This window comes from Capsicum annuum, chromosome 1 (genome assembly GCF_002878395.1).
Source record: "Capsicum annuum cultivar UCD-10X-F1 chromosome 1, UCD10Xv1.1, whole genome shotgun sequence".
Lineage (NCBI taxonomy): Eukaryota > Viridiplantae > Streptophyta > Magnoliopsida > Solanales > Solanaceae > Capsicum > Capsicum annuum.
The window spans coordinates 248,230,433-248,248,712 of record NC_061111.1 but is presented as its reverse complement, the minus strand read 5'-3'; the positions used below and the strand labels follow the sequence as shown (position 1 = coordinate 248,248,712).

Genomic DNA, 18,280 nt, shown 5'->3' with positions numbered 1-18,280 from the left:
TGATCATTGTAGTATGGCTTCAGGTGCATCTATGAGAAAAATATAAAGGTGATCATTTGTGGGAGAAACACATGAAAAATCTATCCAATTGTTAACTATTTTGACATAAAAATTTGTGGGGGTATTCATCTCCATTCATCATTTACCTTTATAATGTCATGCAGTATGTATGAAACTACTCTCATGTACCATATTAAGGATTTTTTTGGGTTCAAACAGTAGGTACTTGTCACCTCAAAGTAAGTATGTGTATGCTCCTTCTATGTTGATCTCATGTACCTTCTTAAGAATTCTTTTTTCTTTAGCTCGAAAATTTATCCTATCTTACATATGTATTACTACGATCAGGATCTTGACTCAACTGAAAAAATCAGTTAGCTCGTCTGAAAGCATAAAAATTAAGAGCACTCTATAAATTGTTTACCTTACTATTTGTCCTGCTTTAACGTCGTATAATCACATCTTACCTCCAAGATCCTACTTGTGGATTACTCTGAGTATGTTATTTTTCTTTTTCACCGTGCAACTTATCATGTTTTGTGGACATATTATAACAATTCTCGACTCAGCTGACAAAAATCATTAGCCTTTATGTGAAAGTACAAAAATTAGGAGAGTTCTATAAGTTGCCTAACTCACTATGTAGGGTTAATTCCTCAAAAAATCACTCTAGAACCAAATCAAATAACCAAATCCCAAAATCTTGCCCCCAAAAAAATTAAAAATTAGAAAAAGCCCAAAATTTCCATCTAAAATTTTAAAACCTAATCAAATAACCTATTTCTCCTACCATTTTAATTAAACACCTAGATCCCTTTCCCCTCTCCCCATTTATTTCTTTACTGCTTGCTTAACTTAGTTTGTGATTCCATTTGAATTTTTATGTGTAGTGTTTTGTTTATCAATTTTTTATTTTTGTAGGTTTTTGCAACATGGAATTTTTCAAGTAGATTGGATAAGTTTTTATGATATCAGTATTGCATTGGATTGTATATATTTTATTAATATAATTGTATCTTTTTTATATGCATGAATTCAAAATTTGGTATTGAAAGTTGATATTTTTTACTCGTGAAATTATCCTGAGTATGCTATTATTGTGGTATAGCTATTTGAGATTTACATCTACAGATTTTAAGTTGCTTTGCACTTTTTCTTGTTTTTATTTGTTAAACCTTTGATAAAAGAATTATATAATAGATGTATATATTTTTTCCTTGAAATTCTATATACACACACTTACATATATAGTTAGCTGATCTTGATTTCTTCGTGATTGTTATAAATGTATTTACATTATAGTGAATGTCTATATAGATAACATCTATCAAGATCTAATAAGATCTATCAAAATCTAGTTGATATCTATCAGGATTTGAAGTATTTGTATTTTAGTAAGAAACAAGGAGTAAATTTTCCTATAAATAGAAGAACTTCCTTCATTATAAATCAATCCTCAAGGATCCACTATAAATGTATTTATATTATAGTAAATGTCTATATAGATAACATCTATCAAGATCTAATAAGATCTAGTTGATATCTATCAAGATTTGAAGTATCTGTATTTTAGTCAGAAATTAGGAGTAAATTTTCCTATAAATAGAAGAACTTCCTTCATTGTAAATCAATCCTCAAGGATCCACGAGAATTCTCAAGAGAAATAGAGAAGTCTCTCCTCTTCTCTCTCTATTTATTCTTGTTCTTTCTTTATATTTATTCTTGTTCTTTTTTTATATTTCATAACACGTTATCAGCACGAGTCTCTAACAAATTGAGATATCTATTTCAATCAATTCGACGGTGAGCTTGATTCTTTAATTTGATACGGTAAGAAATCCTTTAAACAATGGTATATAATGTATTACTTTAACAATGATATAAATTATGTTACTTTAAAGGATAGTTTAATATGTCCATCCCAAGTAGTGTTATCAATTAAACTATGAAAAAAAAAAGGCAAGAGATGTTCGATAGCGTTTTTGTTTTTATAATCACTTAAAATTTATTTTCGTGTAAAAGTTAATAAAGATGGTAATATTGCAGAAGGTATCACGAATTTTTAATTGTTATGCTACTATCACTTTAAGATAAAGGGTAACATATGAAAAACTAACAAAGTTATCATCATCTCTTTCACTTTGAGATTTATTTGGAGATTAGTTATAATAAATAGGTAAGTTTTCTTTTTCTGTTGACTCTTGTTACTATCACTTATTTCAAGGTTAGTAACTCCTTATGTTATTTGTCTTTTGCTAATATAATTATTGTTGGATTTGAGAAAAAAATAATTGGATTGAAACCAATTATATTTTAAATTTATTCTTCAAGAACAATATTATCAAAAGGGATGATAATATGTTGGATTCAAGTCCCATTGATTTATGCCTAAGACGCCTTTATATGGGTGAGACATTGAGTTTGAATCTCAATGCACCATATTAATAATATTATGATGGCTAAGGCAAAATAATGTGTTTTTGATGAAAAGTCATGAAACTTGTTCATTGAATATGCTCCAATCCATGAAGTAAATATGGTAGCAATATATGATATATGCCTCGATTGGCTCTTGAAGTAGCAATATCATAAAAGAGGTTACAAGCTATCAGAATTTGATAGGCTTACGACACGATTATATTCCATTCTTGGGGAATGAGAAACTTATTAATACAAATGTGCACTTGATTGTGATGGTATCACAACTCACCTCCAAATAAGTCTACTTCTAAAGTAGTAAATCTGAAATTTATTCATGTAATAGTAAATCTGAAATTTACTAAAGAAAAAAATACATGTCATGGTAAACTTGTGTTTACTACTATGAATGAGTTCATAAGTTTATATGAACGATTGTGACATCTCAAAGATGTGCAAATTGAGTATTAGACATGTATTGAAGAACTAGAAGATTCTTCAAGAATTGGTTGTCGCTTGTTCTCGCAATAAGTTGGTTGGACCAACTAATATTGGGATTGGATCCCTTAAAATCTTAAAAGTATAAAAGGTGAATAAGCATCCGTTCACCTATCATGTGATATGTTGAGAAAGATGCATCAATAAGATGATCACATGTTCATTTGTTGTCAACCTGCAGTTTGACATCCATAAAGTTGTTTGCTCAATAAAATTGAGATAAGAGTATAATTTTTAGATTATATAATTTCATCTTGATAATGATGGTTTGGCATTGAATGCCTTCGATAAATAGCTAAGCCATTACTAAGGAGAACAAAGCTTTCGTGTGTTGGTTTGAAATATGTAATACTATATACAATAGCACTAGTGTGCATCAAACCAATAAATTATGATTAACTTTCTTCAAAGTTGGTTCTGAGTCAAGAACCATAAATTGTCCATCTAATAGTTTTGAAGTGCGGTATACGATTAATAACTATACCATGATGCACAAAGATGGATTCCTCAAAAAAGATGGAGAATGCATGTTAGTTTTTCTAACATAAGAGGGAGACTATAAGCAGCTATGAAATGTGTTAGGAATTATCATCAGATCCTCATTCAAAAGATAATGCAAGTCAAATGCCGAAAGCATCTCATATTAAGCTGTAAGTGCTCCTATTTTCTGTCCCTAAAGGACAAAGTCTACACATGCATGAAATATGGTAGACTAATCGATTCCAAATGAAATAATACTTGAAAAGGATAAAGAGCAAATGATCATAATAAGAAGGCAATGTGCGCTTGAAGAGCCTACTATATAACACTTCATGAAACCTTATGAGAGGTTTAGGTACCTGAAAATAATGAAGTGATGAGTTCTCAAAATGTTATGTCGCATTATGAACCGATATACGAAATGATATATCATAAATAATATATTTGATACAATATTTGCACAATATTGTAAAAGACTAAGAGGATCTGAATTCGACATTAATTTAAGCATGCTGACGTAGAAATATTTATGAAGTGACATGAAAGGGTGCATTTTGGTAAGTGAAAACTTATTTGATTTGCATTCCACACACTTGAAGATTTCACACATGAAATATTGAATATTGTCACTTGACAAAATGTATCTTGCAAATACTATAAGATCGGATATAGCCTTTTCGGTCAATTTGTTAGCAAGGTATAGTTCTGCTCCTACTAGGAGACATCGGAATGACATCAAACACATATTACGGTATCTAAAAAAGACTATCGATATGGGATCATATTTGCAGTCCTGATCTTGTTGATTATGTTGATGTTGGGTATGTATTTAACCTGTATAAATCTCGGTGTCAAACATATAATGTGTTCACATGTGGGGATACTGTCATATCTTGGAGATATAGAAAGAAGCCTATTTAGCCACTTCATTGAACCATGCTGAAAGAATAGTTATTCATAAGAAAAGTCGAGAATGTGTATGGCTGAGGCCTATCATACATCTCATTTGATAAAAATGTGATTTGAAATATGATAATATACCCACAGTTTTATACAGAGATAATGCAACATACATATCATATCTTAATGGAGGACTCATAAAAAGAGATAGAACGAAGCACATTTCGCCAAAGTTTTTCTGTACACACAAGCTACAAAAGAATGGTAACATTAACATGCAACAGATTCGTTCAAGTGACTATGTGGCTGATTTATTTGCCAAGTTTATTTCAACTGTAACTTTCAAGAAGATGATGCACAAGATCGGGATGAAAGGTTCAAGGATGTTCTCATTAGGGGGAGTTAATACGCGTTGTACACTTTTTCCCTTACAAGATTTTGTCCCACTGGATTTTCCTCGTAATGTTTTTAATGAGGCAGTCTATATGCGTATGGTTAAAGATGTGTACTCTTTTTCCTTCACTAGATTTATTTTCCCACTAGATTTTTTCGAGTAAGGTTTTAACGAGGCATATTATCTATCAATAAGACATTCAAGGGGAAATTTTATAAATGTATTTACATTATAGTGTATGTGTATATAGATAACATCTATCAAGATCTAATAAGATCTAGTTGAATCTATCAAGATTTAAAGTATTTGTCTACTAGGAGTAAATTTCCCCATAAATAGAAGAACTTCCTTCATTGTAAATCAATCCTCAAGGATCCACGAGAATCCTCATGAGAAATAATGAAGTTCCCCCTCTTCTCTCTCTATTTATTCTTGTTCTTTCTTTATATTTATTCTTGTTCTTTCTTTATATTTCATAACAGTGCTAATATATTTTATCATTATTGATAGGCATATTAATGAAAAAATAGATAAATAACAAATTAGAACGAATGTTGATCAAGCTAAGGTGCACTTGAAGACCTTGGAAAGAGAGACAGAGGAAGACCATGTTTCTTTGAACTCAAACAAAATTGTGACTGAAAAAAATTGTATATTGTGATTATTCTTAAAATTGTAAAAAATAATTATATGTAACTTGACAATCATTTTGAAATCTCAAAAATAAATTTGTAACTACATTATTTAAATTTATATGACAAACAAAGCTAGTGAAAAATTCTTTAATTGAAATATGTAATTGTTGAATTTTTTTTTATTGTAGAGCAACTAATGCAACAACATAAAGGGGAATATTAAAATGGTGAATTCTAGAGGAGAAATGAAAGGAATGAAAGGGAGGCCTCAACTTTCATCGAGGACACGTGGGAAGTTAAAAAAGTAACACGCAAGAGTATAAATGAATGCCAACTTTCATATATGCCCTTCGTCGTCACAAAGACCTTCATTTATTATATAGAGTAATCATGCCAAATTACGTGTTGATTTAGCAATTAATTAATGAGTATTTAGAAATTAGTAATGACTTCTGTCACGACCCGATTTACGAGTCATGATGGCGCCTACTATAACCCACCAGTAGGTAAGCTGACACTGTAACCCGAAGCTAAGGCTGGTAGAAATACCCAACATGGGTCAAAATAAACGAACACAATCATACACAATAGCGTTCTACTTTAAAATAAGACAATCCATAAAACAATTACCAGTCCCACGACTAGGTAGTATTAGTATAAAAGTATCTAAGTTTGACAATAGAAGGATACAACTCATATAGTCTAAAATAATCTATACATTCGTCTCGAATGCAAAAGACTGAATAAAGACAAGAGGGAAACAGGCGACTCAAATCTCCAAGAGCTCACCCTGTCTCCGAAAGATCAATGCAGCATGAACTCAATTCAGTGGCGACAACTAGTACTCGGGTCTGCACCATAAGGGTATAGTGAGTGTAATATGAGTACCAAAACAATGGATACTCAGTGGGTATCATCGGCCGACTGAGCTAAATCATGATATGAAGATGATATAAAGTAAGACAATATCTCTAAGTCAAGGTACAAAATTGAACCCGAATCATCTTGATCATTACTATATATAATCAATAATCAAACTAGAACAATACTACAACTTATCAATTCATCACGTGTCAATACCATTATATAAGAAGTAAATAATCTAAAATAGCAAAGCAACATTAGTACCATCACAATGGCATAAGATCAAGGTGTCATACAAACAAATTTATAAGCATAACGTAAAGGAACTCACCATGGCATCCCATACCACCTGGGAGTACACACAAGAGAATATAAAGTAAAGAACTCATCACGCTTTTCATACCATCGGAGAGTGCATTAAAGATCAAATCACCAAGCATATAGTCATATAAACAACTCATCAACATTCATGATTTACCACATTCCGCATAAACAGTCACTTGTCAAGTTTATGACTATCATCAATTACCACCATTGAATTTACACAAGTCAAGTACTCACAATCATACTCATAATCAAGATCATATCATCAAGAATCAGTATGTTCATCAAGAATCATACTTAGGTCTGCGTAGTTCAAACAAATTTATGAATTAGTATGTGTAATGATATAATTGTAAGAAAAATAATGGTCATTCTTAAAAATAATATGAAAGACGATCAGGAAAGAACTGCTTTTAACATCAAAATTGTTTTGACTAAATGATCGAGAGAATGAATGTCATGCATAGGGAGAGATTTGACACTACTTCAACATACTGACAAGATTGAAAAAGTCAGACATTGAAGAAATTACGACATTATTTCGCCGCAATTGACAAAATTGTTATAACTGAAAAAGTATTGAACCCTTGCTTTTGAAAGTGAGAATTGATACGCCAAAAATTTAATAATTTATAGCATTCGAAAGAACAAGTTAGGTATTCTCACACCAAAATTGGGTGAGGATTTGGAAGTAGGCCGACTAGACACTAATGATAATGAAATTTGAATTTAAAGAGCTATTAATTTGCGCTCTTAAAGGCTTCTGGGGAGCATCTTTGAACTATATTCTAGAAAATTGCCCCAGTTTTGAGTAACGGAGAAATTATTCTAAAACAGTGAAGAGATTGAACCCTAATGTAGGGTTGCCTACGTATCTTATCAGGACAAGAATCAGGTCAAAACGTAATTCAAACTTATAAACAGCTAAGGTGCATTTTTTAACTAATCCGCACTGCAAAACAAAGGTTAGATCACACCTTCTCACTAAAGTATAACCAATTGATAGCAAATAGGCAAAATTATTCTTCAAATATGTACAGAAACTATGATAATGTGTCACCTGGATCGTAAACCTTTCGAACATTTAGATAAAATTGACTAACAATGCATGTACCTAAAAAGGTGTTATTGTAGCTCTATTCTATGCTAACTGAGAGTGGGTAGACACGGACTTGGATTTACTATATGAGAGGGCACGTAGTCCCACGACAGTAAAAATCTTGCTCACCCCACGTGTACACCAACTCTCTAAAATAAGGTGATTTGAAAAAAATTGGGGAAAGTACAATGTACAATCCGCATGTACAATATATGTGAGTGTCAGTTTTCCAAAATGGAGGAAATATGAACGGAATGACAATTTATATAAAGCGATAAACAAATAAACAATCTATAAAATAATAACAAATAAATAATTTAAGTCAAATAAATATGATAAATCAAGAAAATTAGTATAAAACAAATAACAATGTATAAAAACGTAAATAATTACCTAAATCTATAATGGTTAGAAACTTGAATCCCCAGTAGAGTCACCAAACTGTTAAACCCGATTTTTACCTAAGGTCAAAACGAGCACGACATTATGGACTCTAAAAGAATAAATGTTATACAGAGTTGCCACCTAATTTTTAAGGAAAATAAGGAAACCTATTTATTTATTAACATGTATAACTTGTGTTTTAGTCTATGAACTAGTTTAGATTCTAGGTAAGGGTTCAATTTATTCCGAAGAAAAGGGATTAATGCAATACCCCATATTTCTCAAGCTTAACTTAACTCTCAGTTCATGAGTTATTCAATATAAAATTTTTGAAACACATAGTATTTTTAAGTTTAGAGTCTGCCATTGCGTAGAAAATTGAATTAGTTTTCCAGCGATATAAAATTCGCCTAAATCCGATAAACGGGTGAGAAGTTATGGCTATTTTAAGTTTCAGTCGTTAAACACCATTATTCAGGCCACTAGCACATCGCGGAGTATATCAAAATGGCAATTATCAGTTTCCGGTGAGGTACCGCGATGCCGGCGCATCGCACCATAGCTTGTTTTCATATTTGTCAATTTTCAGTGTACCAACGCAATTTTACCGCGTCGTGGTAAACTTTCAGGTCCCAACCAAAGTGGCAACGCGATACCACCGCGTCACGCCACCATGTATTTTCCAGTTGGCGATTTCCAGAGACATGGCGCGATAGCGCCACGTCGTGCCAGGTGCCTATTTCAAAAAAATTCGACAGAAATTAAATATTTTGTCCAGGTTAAAACAGTCTTTTCTCATGATTTTAACACGCCCAGATATGGGATTTAATCCCTAAAAGCATTTTAAGTCATTACTCACTCAATTTATCCCCAAATTAAAAGCATTCTCTCTCAAAACTACAAATTCTAGCTTCACGAAACCAAGAGCAATCTCAAAGGATTCACCAAGAACTTAAAGAAACTCACAAATTAAGATATGTTAGGTGTTCATCTATGGGTTCCTTTCACCCATAGAGTTCACGAATCCATTTTACAAATATAAAACTGTTGAATTATGAACTTCCATGCTTGAATTGAATTGAATTCATGTTCATGTTATTGTTGGATTTTAGTCCATGATTAAATTACATGCTTTTATGAAATTAATCATTGTATATGTTGAATTACATGATCTTCACGATAAACCCTTCAATTTGCAAGTTGATTGATGTAGCCATGATAACTATATGTTTTGAGTATTGTATAACCTAAGCATGCTCCCCATGTGTTTGATAAAATTCCTATGTGAATGAAATAAGTGTCATTATAACATGATAGCAAGTATTCCCCATTCATGTATAAGTAGATGCATTACAAGTATTTGATTACATGCCTCTATGAGTGAACTATGGACAAGTATACATTGTTATGAGTTTTAAGAGTATATTATGCTTTATTTTTTATGATATCGAGTCTTGGGGGTATTTAATACTCAAAAATTTAGCTGTTTACCTAAAGCCAGTGTCAGTTACAAAATCTCAGTCATGTCACGATCAGTAGTACTCTCAGTCAGTTACAGAACTCAATAGAACTCAGTTAGTTATCGAACTCAGGAAAACTCAGTAAGCTTAGAATCAGTCCAGTCCAGTTCAGTATACTCAGTTCAGTGTCTTTCAGTTGGGAGTAGGATTCAGTACCGAGTGGACCCAAGGATGGGGGCTCACCTTCCAATAGAAGGTGTGATCTCTAGAAACAAATTCTTGCGTTCCAGAACTATGTAACCAGCGTAGGTTGAGACATCAATCCTGCTAGTTGAGAGTTGATGAGGTATTTTAACCTGTCAGATGAGGGTTCCACCATTCTCATTAGAGTACCTACCAGATGAAGGTAACTTTTCAGTGTCTTTACCCGTGGCACGGTACTGACACCCTTCCAACTGGGGTCACAGGTTGAACCCCAACTCAGTTATCTTATTTGGGACATGTCGGTTAGATATTTACCTCTCATAGTTTTAGTTTTAGTCTTTAGAATAGAATTCGGTTCAGTTCTACAGAATTAGGACTATCAGATACAGTCAACTAGCATCAGTAAATCAGTTGTCAGTAACTTCAGATATCAATTACTCAGTATCAGAACTCAGGACTTAGCTTCAAATAAGCTTAGTCACAATATTAATTTATATGTACAGTATCCATACTCAGTATTGATAGTAGTATCAGTTATCCATGTACTCTCATGTACAGTTACTCTATATCATACTGTCAGTTATGGTTCATGCATATGAACCCTTGTATTCAGTCTTACCTCATCTAGCATACCAGTACATTCCATGTACTGACGCATACTCTTTACTTGTGCTATGATGTCTCATATCATAGGTTCGGACGCTCAAGTTTCTGATCGGACATAGATAGATTCAGATTCAGCCAGCAGCAGTAGATTAGCAGTGATTCCTCATCATTCGAGGATGCTCTTTTATTTTATTATTTCAGTAGACTCAGTATTTCAATAGATGGAGTTAGTTGAGGGATTGTCCCATTGACTCCACTTTTAGACAGTTTCAATTAGAGGCTTTTTAGACTAGTTTTCAAACAGTGTTTAATTTTACAGATTATTATTTTAGTTGATACACGTTATCAGTATTTACAAATTTTGAACCTTTTGGCATTTTAGCCTATTATTCTGCATTTACTACAGTATCATGTTTCAGTCCTCACAGCAGATATCAGTCAAGGGTTAACTTGTGGTCCTTCGGGGTCGTAAGCATCGTGTAGCATCCAGGGTACAGACTCGGCACATTACAAACTTAGTATCAGCGCCTAAGTTTTAACAATATCCTAGAAAGTCTGATAGTTGTATCTAGTAGAGTCTTGTACATGGGTGTGTAGCGTGCCACACTTACGGACATGAGGCTATGAGATGTTTTAGGAAATAGTTTTCCTTCTTTTAGTATTCATGTCGTGTGAGTGAGCATGATCTCAAGTTAAATTTTCAGTTTAATTCATTTCCTCCTTTTCATTTACAAAACATTCCTCCCAAAAAGACTTACGAAAGGAGAACCGAAAATCAGTTAGCACCTCAGCCCATTTAGGTAAATCCCTTGGACAAGCATGTCTCCCATGCAGAATTCAGAGTTGTATTCACTACTCTATCCAACTCCGTAGCATCTCAAAATGAAAGGCTATCTACTTTTTCGGCCAATCCAGTGGCCAATACTGCTGCATCCAGGATTCGGGACTTCACCTAAATGAATCCTCCCCTATTCTCGGTATCTAAGTCAAAAGAGGATCCATAGGAGTTCCTCGATCAAGTTCAAAAAGTCATAAATATTATGGGAGTGACTTTCAGTGAGAGTGCTGAGTTAGATGCCTATAATCATCAGCCAGGCAAGCCAGGCCACAAAGTCAGAAATTATCCTTAGTCAGGTTTTCAGGGTCAGTATAATCATCCTTCAGCTCAGTCAAGTCGCTCGAATCAGCAAGGTGCCGCTTCCAGTGCCACCAATGGACAACGCCCAAACAGGCTTTATGCTCTTCAGTCCAGACAAGATCAGGAAAATTCTCCGGATGTGGTCACTGGTATGTTAAAGATATTCTATTTACATATTCATGCCTTATTAGATCCAGGAGCTTCTCTGTCTGTTATAACTCCTTGCATGACAGTCAACTTTAAGTCAGACTAGAAAATCCTGATAGGACCTTTCTTAGTGCTTACCTCAGTAGATAAATCCGCTCTAGCCAGATGAGTATACAGAGATTGCTTGATTACAGTATTTTAGAAAATCCCCTCAGCTAATTTCAGTCATAGAGTCGTTCTGTTTCAGTTTTCTGATGTACTAATCATTGAATGAAGGGGTAGTACCTTAGTTTCAGTTGATCTAAGTTTAAATCTCTAGATTGAACTAGTAGAAACAGAAGTTGAGAATTCTAAGTTAGTTAGTGTTGAGGTTGTTATATGATTATTTTTGGGGCACTAGAAAGCTAAGAATTATGTATCAGAAGGAAGTACTAACAGTGGACCTTACATCATCAGGAGTAGTCCTTCAGAATGAGTTTAGTGTTTATGAGAATTGTAATATCTCAGACTCTGGAGTAAAGTGGTTTCCGTTTGATTTAGAGTTTATTAAGTGTCTCACGATCTTAGAATAACGGCTTTAAGTTAAGGGGGAGATGGTAGCACAGGTAACCAAGTAAGGCTTTTAGATTTTAGTAGTAATGCTAATATATGTAGAAAAACAGTGGGAGAGGTTGATGCCCAACCCATCCTTACCTCAGTGCAAAGTTTTGCACTTCAGCTATCACAATATAGATATCTACTCATACAGTATATGTCAGCTCTACGATCCAAGCCCATATTCGTGCACATCCACGAATATCATGAAAGTTTATAGTTCCTAGTATAAGGAATTCCAGTTCACTCAGTGTTTTGAATCATGTTCTATGAAAATAGAAACTCCAAACTCAGGTCATGCATCTCATGATGCATAGACTCATGCTTTATAGTGTGTTCAGTTCAGCATTCAGTTCCAGACTCAGTCCAGTTTCAGGTTTGCTTGACCAACGCGTACAGTTATCAGTTATTCAGTTGTTAGTAACTCAGTATTTTAGAATCATGTCATGCACGTAGTCTTGCATTCCTAGATAATACCATTTTCATGAATTCATGCTCAGTTACCTCATATTCCTCAGTTAGCCCTTACCTCAAATGTATAGTACTTTATAGTTTCAGTCCAGTTATTCAGGTTAAGTACAGTACAATCTTACATGACCAGCATCCAACTATCAGTCATTCAGTTAATCAAATAAGTTAGTATGTTTACGCATTTGTGCTTAGTGCCCATGCGAATATTTTTAGTAGCCCTAAGTAAAATGCGGTGTTGAAGTAGAAATTACAGTTGAGGGAATAGTTGAGAAAAGTGGCTAGAATGGCAAGCTAGTAGTTTCAGTGCATAAGGCATAGTAACTCTGTATTAGATGACGTTTCATAGGCCTCGCCCCATATTACAGAATTATAGCCATGATGTGACTTATTATCCAGATATCGTATTCAGACCATGCCAAGATTTCTTTGCTCTCTAAAGTTGTAGAACTTTATAGAAAGAGTGTCAAGAAATGCTCCAGTTGAGTATAAATTTTCAGCATGAGATTGTCCGTACATCTAGCAATTCAGCTTATTAGTCAGGCGGACAAGTTCATATGTTTCCCATATTTCCATCTAGTCGTACTATCTGAAGTCTCATGAATGTAACCATTCCCAGATAGAGCAACCAATTATTTGCGTATTCAGCTAGTTCATGTGTCATGCCTCAGTTTCAGATCCCAGATATTCAGTCACAAATTAGTTCGAAGGTGCCCTGTGCATCATTTCAATTTCCTTGGAATCCCAACTAAATCAACATTCTTCGAGGGACATAATGTCCCAAGGGGGGGATGCACTATAACCCGCGAGCCTCCATATCCTAAACCTTCCAATTTCTCTTCACGTAACAAGACCCCATTTGGAGTAGTGAGTACTCATAAGTTGACTCTCTCGTTCCTATCTCAGCCGTATGACCATTCCCATGGCATGGCATGTATTCAAGGAATCAGTTCAGTTCATGATATTCAATTCATGTATCACGTTTCAGGCTCAGTTTTGTCCTTGCATTCCCGTTCATGCGTGTCTAGTAAATGATCTCGAGTTGATATTGATGATTCTGTTTTCTTGAAAATCTCTCCCATTAAGGGGGTAAAGAGGTTCGGCAAGAAGGGAAAGCTCAGTCCTAGATATGTCAGCCCTTACAAAATTCTCAGCTATTTCGAAAAAGTATCTTATAAGTTTGAGTTGCCTTCAGATCTAGCCTCAGTGCACCCAATATTCCACGTCTCCTTGCTAAAGAAATACATTGGTGACCCAGTAGCCATAGTTACATTAGAGGACGTAAATATTCAGAACAATCTCTCTTTCGAAGAGGTTCCAGTCCAGATTCTCAATTATCAGATTCGCAGACTGGGGAACAAAGAAGTTCCCTTAGTCAAAGTTCTTTAGCGAAATTAGTCCGTTGAGGGAGCTACTTGGGAAGCAGAAGCAAATATACGGACCAAGTATCCTTACCTCTTCTCCGCAACCTTAGATCCAGCTTAAGGTAACAGTCTTCCTTAGCTTTACTCAGTTCCATGTTCAGCTATAATCATAACTTGTTATCTATTACCGTTGCATACTCAGTCATGCATTCATGAATCAGTTCAGTAATGTACTCATGCATCAGATGTGCATGTTCAGTATGAAAACCCAACTTGTCAGTAGCTTCAGTCATAAATTCATGCATCAGATATGCATGTTCAGTGTATAAACTCAGTCTATCAGTGTCTCAGCTTAATCAGTCTCATTCGAGGATGAATGTTCCCAAGGGGGAGATATTATAATACCCTGTATTTCTCAAGTTTAACTTAACTCTTAGTTCATGAGTTATCCAATATAAAAAATTTTAAACTCTTAGTATTTTTCAGTTTAGAGCCTGCCATTGCGTATGAAATTGAATTAGCTTTCCAATGAAATAAAATTCACCTAAATCCGATAACCGGGTGAGAAGTTATGGCTATTTTAAGTTTCAATCGTTAAACATCGTCATTCAGGCCAGTAGCGCATCACGGAGTATGTCAAAATGGCAATTGTCAGTTTCCAGTGAGGTACCGCGATGCCAGCGCGTCGCGCCCATGCATTTTCCCAGTTGGCAATTTTCAGAGACAAGCGCGATAGCATCGTGTCGCGCCAGGTGCCTATTTTGGAAAATTTTGACGAAAATTAAATCTTTCGTCCAGGGTTAAAACTGTCTTTTTCATGATTTAATACACTCAGATGCAGGATTTAATCCCTAGAAATATTTTAAGTCATTACTTACTCAATTTATCCCCGAATTAAAAAGCATTCTCTCTCAAAACTACAAACCCTAGCTTCAAGAAACCAAGAGTAATCTCAAAGAATTCACCAAGAACTTAAAGAAACTCACAAATTAAGGTATGTTACGTGTTCATCTATGGGTTCCTTTCACCCATAGAGTTCACGAATCCGTTTTTAAAATACAAGACTGTTAAATTATGAACCTTCATGCTTGAACTGAACTGAATTCATGTTCATGTTATTGTTGGGTTTTAGTCTATGATTAAATTACATGCTTTTATGAAATTAATCACTGTATGTGTTGAATTACATGATCTTCATGATAAACCCTTCAATTTGCAAGTTGATTGATGTAGCTATGATGACTATGTTTTGATTATTGTATAACCTAAGCATGCTGTGTTGGATAAAATATTTATGTGAATGAAATAAGTGTCATTATAACATGATAGCATGTATTCCCCATTCATATATAAGTAGATGTATTACAAGTGTTTGATTAAATGCCTTTATGAGTGAACTATGGACAAGTATACATTGTTATGATTTTCAAGAGTATATTATGCTTTATTTTTCATGCTACCGAGTCTTGGGGGTATTAATACCCGACAATTTAGCTGTGTACCTTGAGTCAGTGTCAGTTACAGAATCTCAGTCATGTCACGATCAATAGTACTCAGTCAGTTATCAAACTTAGGAAAACTCAGTAAGCTCAGTATCAGTCTAGTCTAGTTCAATATACTCAGTTCAGTGTCTTTCAATTGGGAGTAGGATTCAGCACCGAGTAAATCCAAGGATGAGGGCTCACCTGCTAGTAGAGGGTGTGATCTCTAAAAGCAATCCTTGCGTTCCAGAACTATATAGCCAGTGTAGGTTGAGACATCAAACCTGCTAGTTGAGCGTTGATGAGGTGTTTTAACCTGTCAGATGAAGGTTCCACCGTTCTCATTAGAATACCTGCCAGATAAGAGTAACTCTTCAGTGTCTTTACCCGTGGCACAGTACTGACACCCTTTTATTTGGGGTCACAGGTGGATCCCAACTCAGTTATCTTATTTGAGGCATGTCAGTTAAATGATTACCTCTCAGTCTCAGTTTCAGTCTTCAAAATAGAACTCGATTCAGTTCTACAAAATCAGGACTGTTAGATACAGTCAACCAGTATCAATAAATCTGTTATCAGTAACTTTAGATATCAGTTACTCAGTATCTGAACTCAGGACTCAGATAAGCTTAGTCACAGTATTTATTTATATGCACAGTAGTCATACTCAGTATTTACAATAGTATCAATTATCCATGTACTTTCATGTTCAGTTACTCTATATCATACAGACAATTTTGTTCATGCATATGAACTCGTGGATTCAACTTTACCTCATCTAGCATACCAATACATTCAGTACACTCTTTATTTGCGCTATGATGTCTCTTATCATAGGCTCGGATGCACAGGTTCTCGACCGTGCATAGAATGATTCAGATTCAGCTAGCAGCAGTAGATTAGCAGTGAGTCCTCATCATTTGAGGATGTTCTTTTGTTTCATTATTTCAGTAGACTCGGTATTTCAGTAGATGGAGTTAGTTGGGGGATTGTCCCATCAACTCCAATTTCAGACAGTTTCAGTTAGAGGTTTTTCAGGCTAGTTTTCAAACAGTGTTCAGTTTTACAGATTGTTATTTCAGTTGAGTTGAGCTGTCTCTTTCCTATTCAGAACCTTCAAACAAGGGTGTACCGAAAGCAATTAATTTTTTGCTAAAGCAAAATATATGTGTTATAGCTGAATATATCCTATACTTTCTAATTTCTTCATTCTCCACATATCAGGGATCAAAACATCAAAAGACTTGTCGAAGTGCCAACAACAAATGGCTCTATAACAACAAACCTTGTTAAGAAGTAAAAGATATCCCGCAAAGCAATGGATATAGGCATGTTGGCAAGGCATGTCGACAAACAGCTAACAGTACAAGCGTGCACGCCAATCCAAATATAATAGCGAGATAACAAGCGTAAACAATCATCATATCATACATTGCAGCTCTCCCAACCAACACACCATAGAAAACAAAGGCTGCTAAACCAAGCCTTATTCCCCTCTCTTTTCTCCTCTCCCTCGACTATCCTTTCCAAAACCAGTTAAAACCTGACTATATAAATCTTTTATTTCAACTGAGAAATATATAACATGAACATAAAATAAACAGCAAAATTTCGATCAAACAACGGCTTAATCGCAAACCAAATAGAATCCAACTATATAAAGTATCTATATCTATATCAACTGGAGAAACATACAACATAAACACAAAATTACGATTAAACATCGGCTCAATCGCAACTGAAAAAAAATTAAGAGCAAAATTATGATTAAACACCGGCTAAATAGCAGGCGATAAACATTCAACAATAAACAAAAATTAACCGTAACAAACTGATTATAATCCTACTATGCAAATTTTCTATATCTATTTTAACTTCAAAACATACCACATAAACATAAAATTGAACAGCAAAGTTACAATTAAACATCGGCTCAATAGCAACTGATAAACAAATTAACAGCAAAATTATGATTAAACATCGGCTCAGTCGCAACAGATAAACATACAACAATAAACAAAAAAAATAACCGCAACAAACCGATTAAAATCTTACTATACAAATCTTTTATATTTTATTTCAGCTACAGAACGTACAACATAAAATTCAACAGCAAAATCCAAGTGAAATCAGCTGAGAACAGATTTTTTTGAAGCTTGCGTTTTGGTGTGAAGTGCGTAGGGAGTGAAATCTCGGAAAGGCAAAAAGAAGGAGAAAATGGAGCTGCAAGAGATGATATTGGAAATGGAGATGGATGAGATGATATTTGGAAAGCTAAAAAGTAAACAAAAAAGACACGTGGAAGTGTCATTACCATATAAGCACCATTATTGAATATATGTTTTATTTACGGAAATACCCTTGGTATTGGTGTTATTCACAAAAACACCCTTGATAGTCATCAAAGCTTCACTTATATATATGTTAAAAAATAAAAACTCTTTCCTCTTATTTCTTTAATGCATGTATTAACCCATATTATCCCAAAGATTTTTCTTTCTTTTAACCAAAATATAAATACTCTTTATCCAAGAGATGAAAACCTCAACCAATTACATCAAGTGCCACTTTTTAAAAGGTGACGAGATTTTAGCTTGACTAATTTATTATTTTATGTATTAAAATAATTAGGTCGACTAACATTTGCAGATCGTATTAAGTAGTGTATAAAAATATGAATGTTGAGATATAATTACAAAAAAATATAAATAACAAATAAAAAGTATAATTATCTTGAAAAATATATTATGCTATAAATAATTAAAATTATACTGTGCAGTAAAGAATTATAGTGTTATGCTATGTACGTATGCGGATGACTG

General features: G+C 34.2%; 1 long non-coding RNA gene across 2 annotated transcripts; it reads right to left on the bottom strand.

The window, feature by feature from the left end:
• Window positions 1-5,903: 5,903 nt before the first annotated feature.
• On the bottom strand, window positions 5,904-17,726 carry LOC124889466. Of its 2 annotated transcripts, XR_007048484.1 has the most exons (4): window positions 17,555-17,726; window positions 15,937-16,027; window positions 15,663-15,811; window positions 5,904-8,073 (listed from the first exon to the last, which is right to left on the bottom strand). It is a non-coding gene; the product is annotated as an uncharacterized LOC124889466 (long non-coding RNA). The 2 variants fall into 2 exon arrangements; XR_007048483.1 differs by having other exon boundaries at window positions 5,904-6,176; window positions 15,663-16,027.
• Window positions 17,727-18,280: the final 554 nt, after the last annotated feature.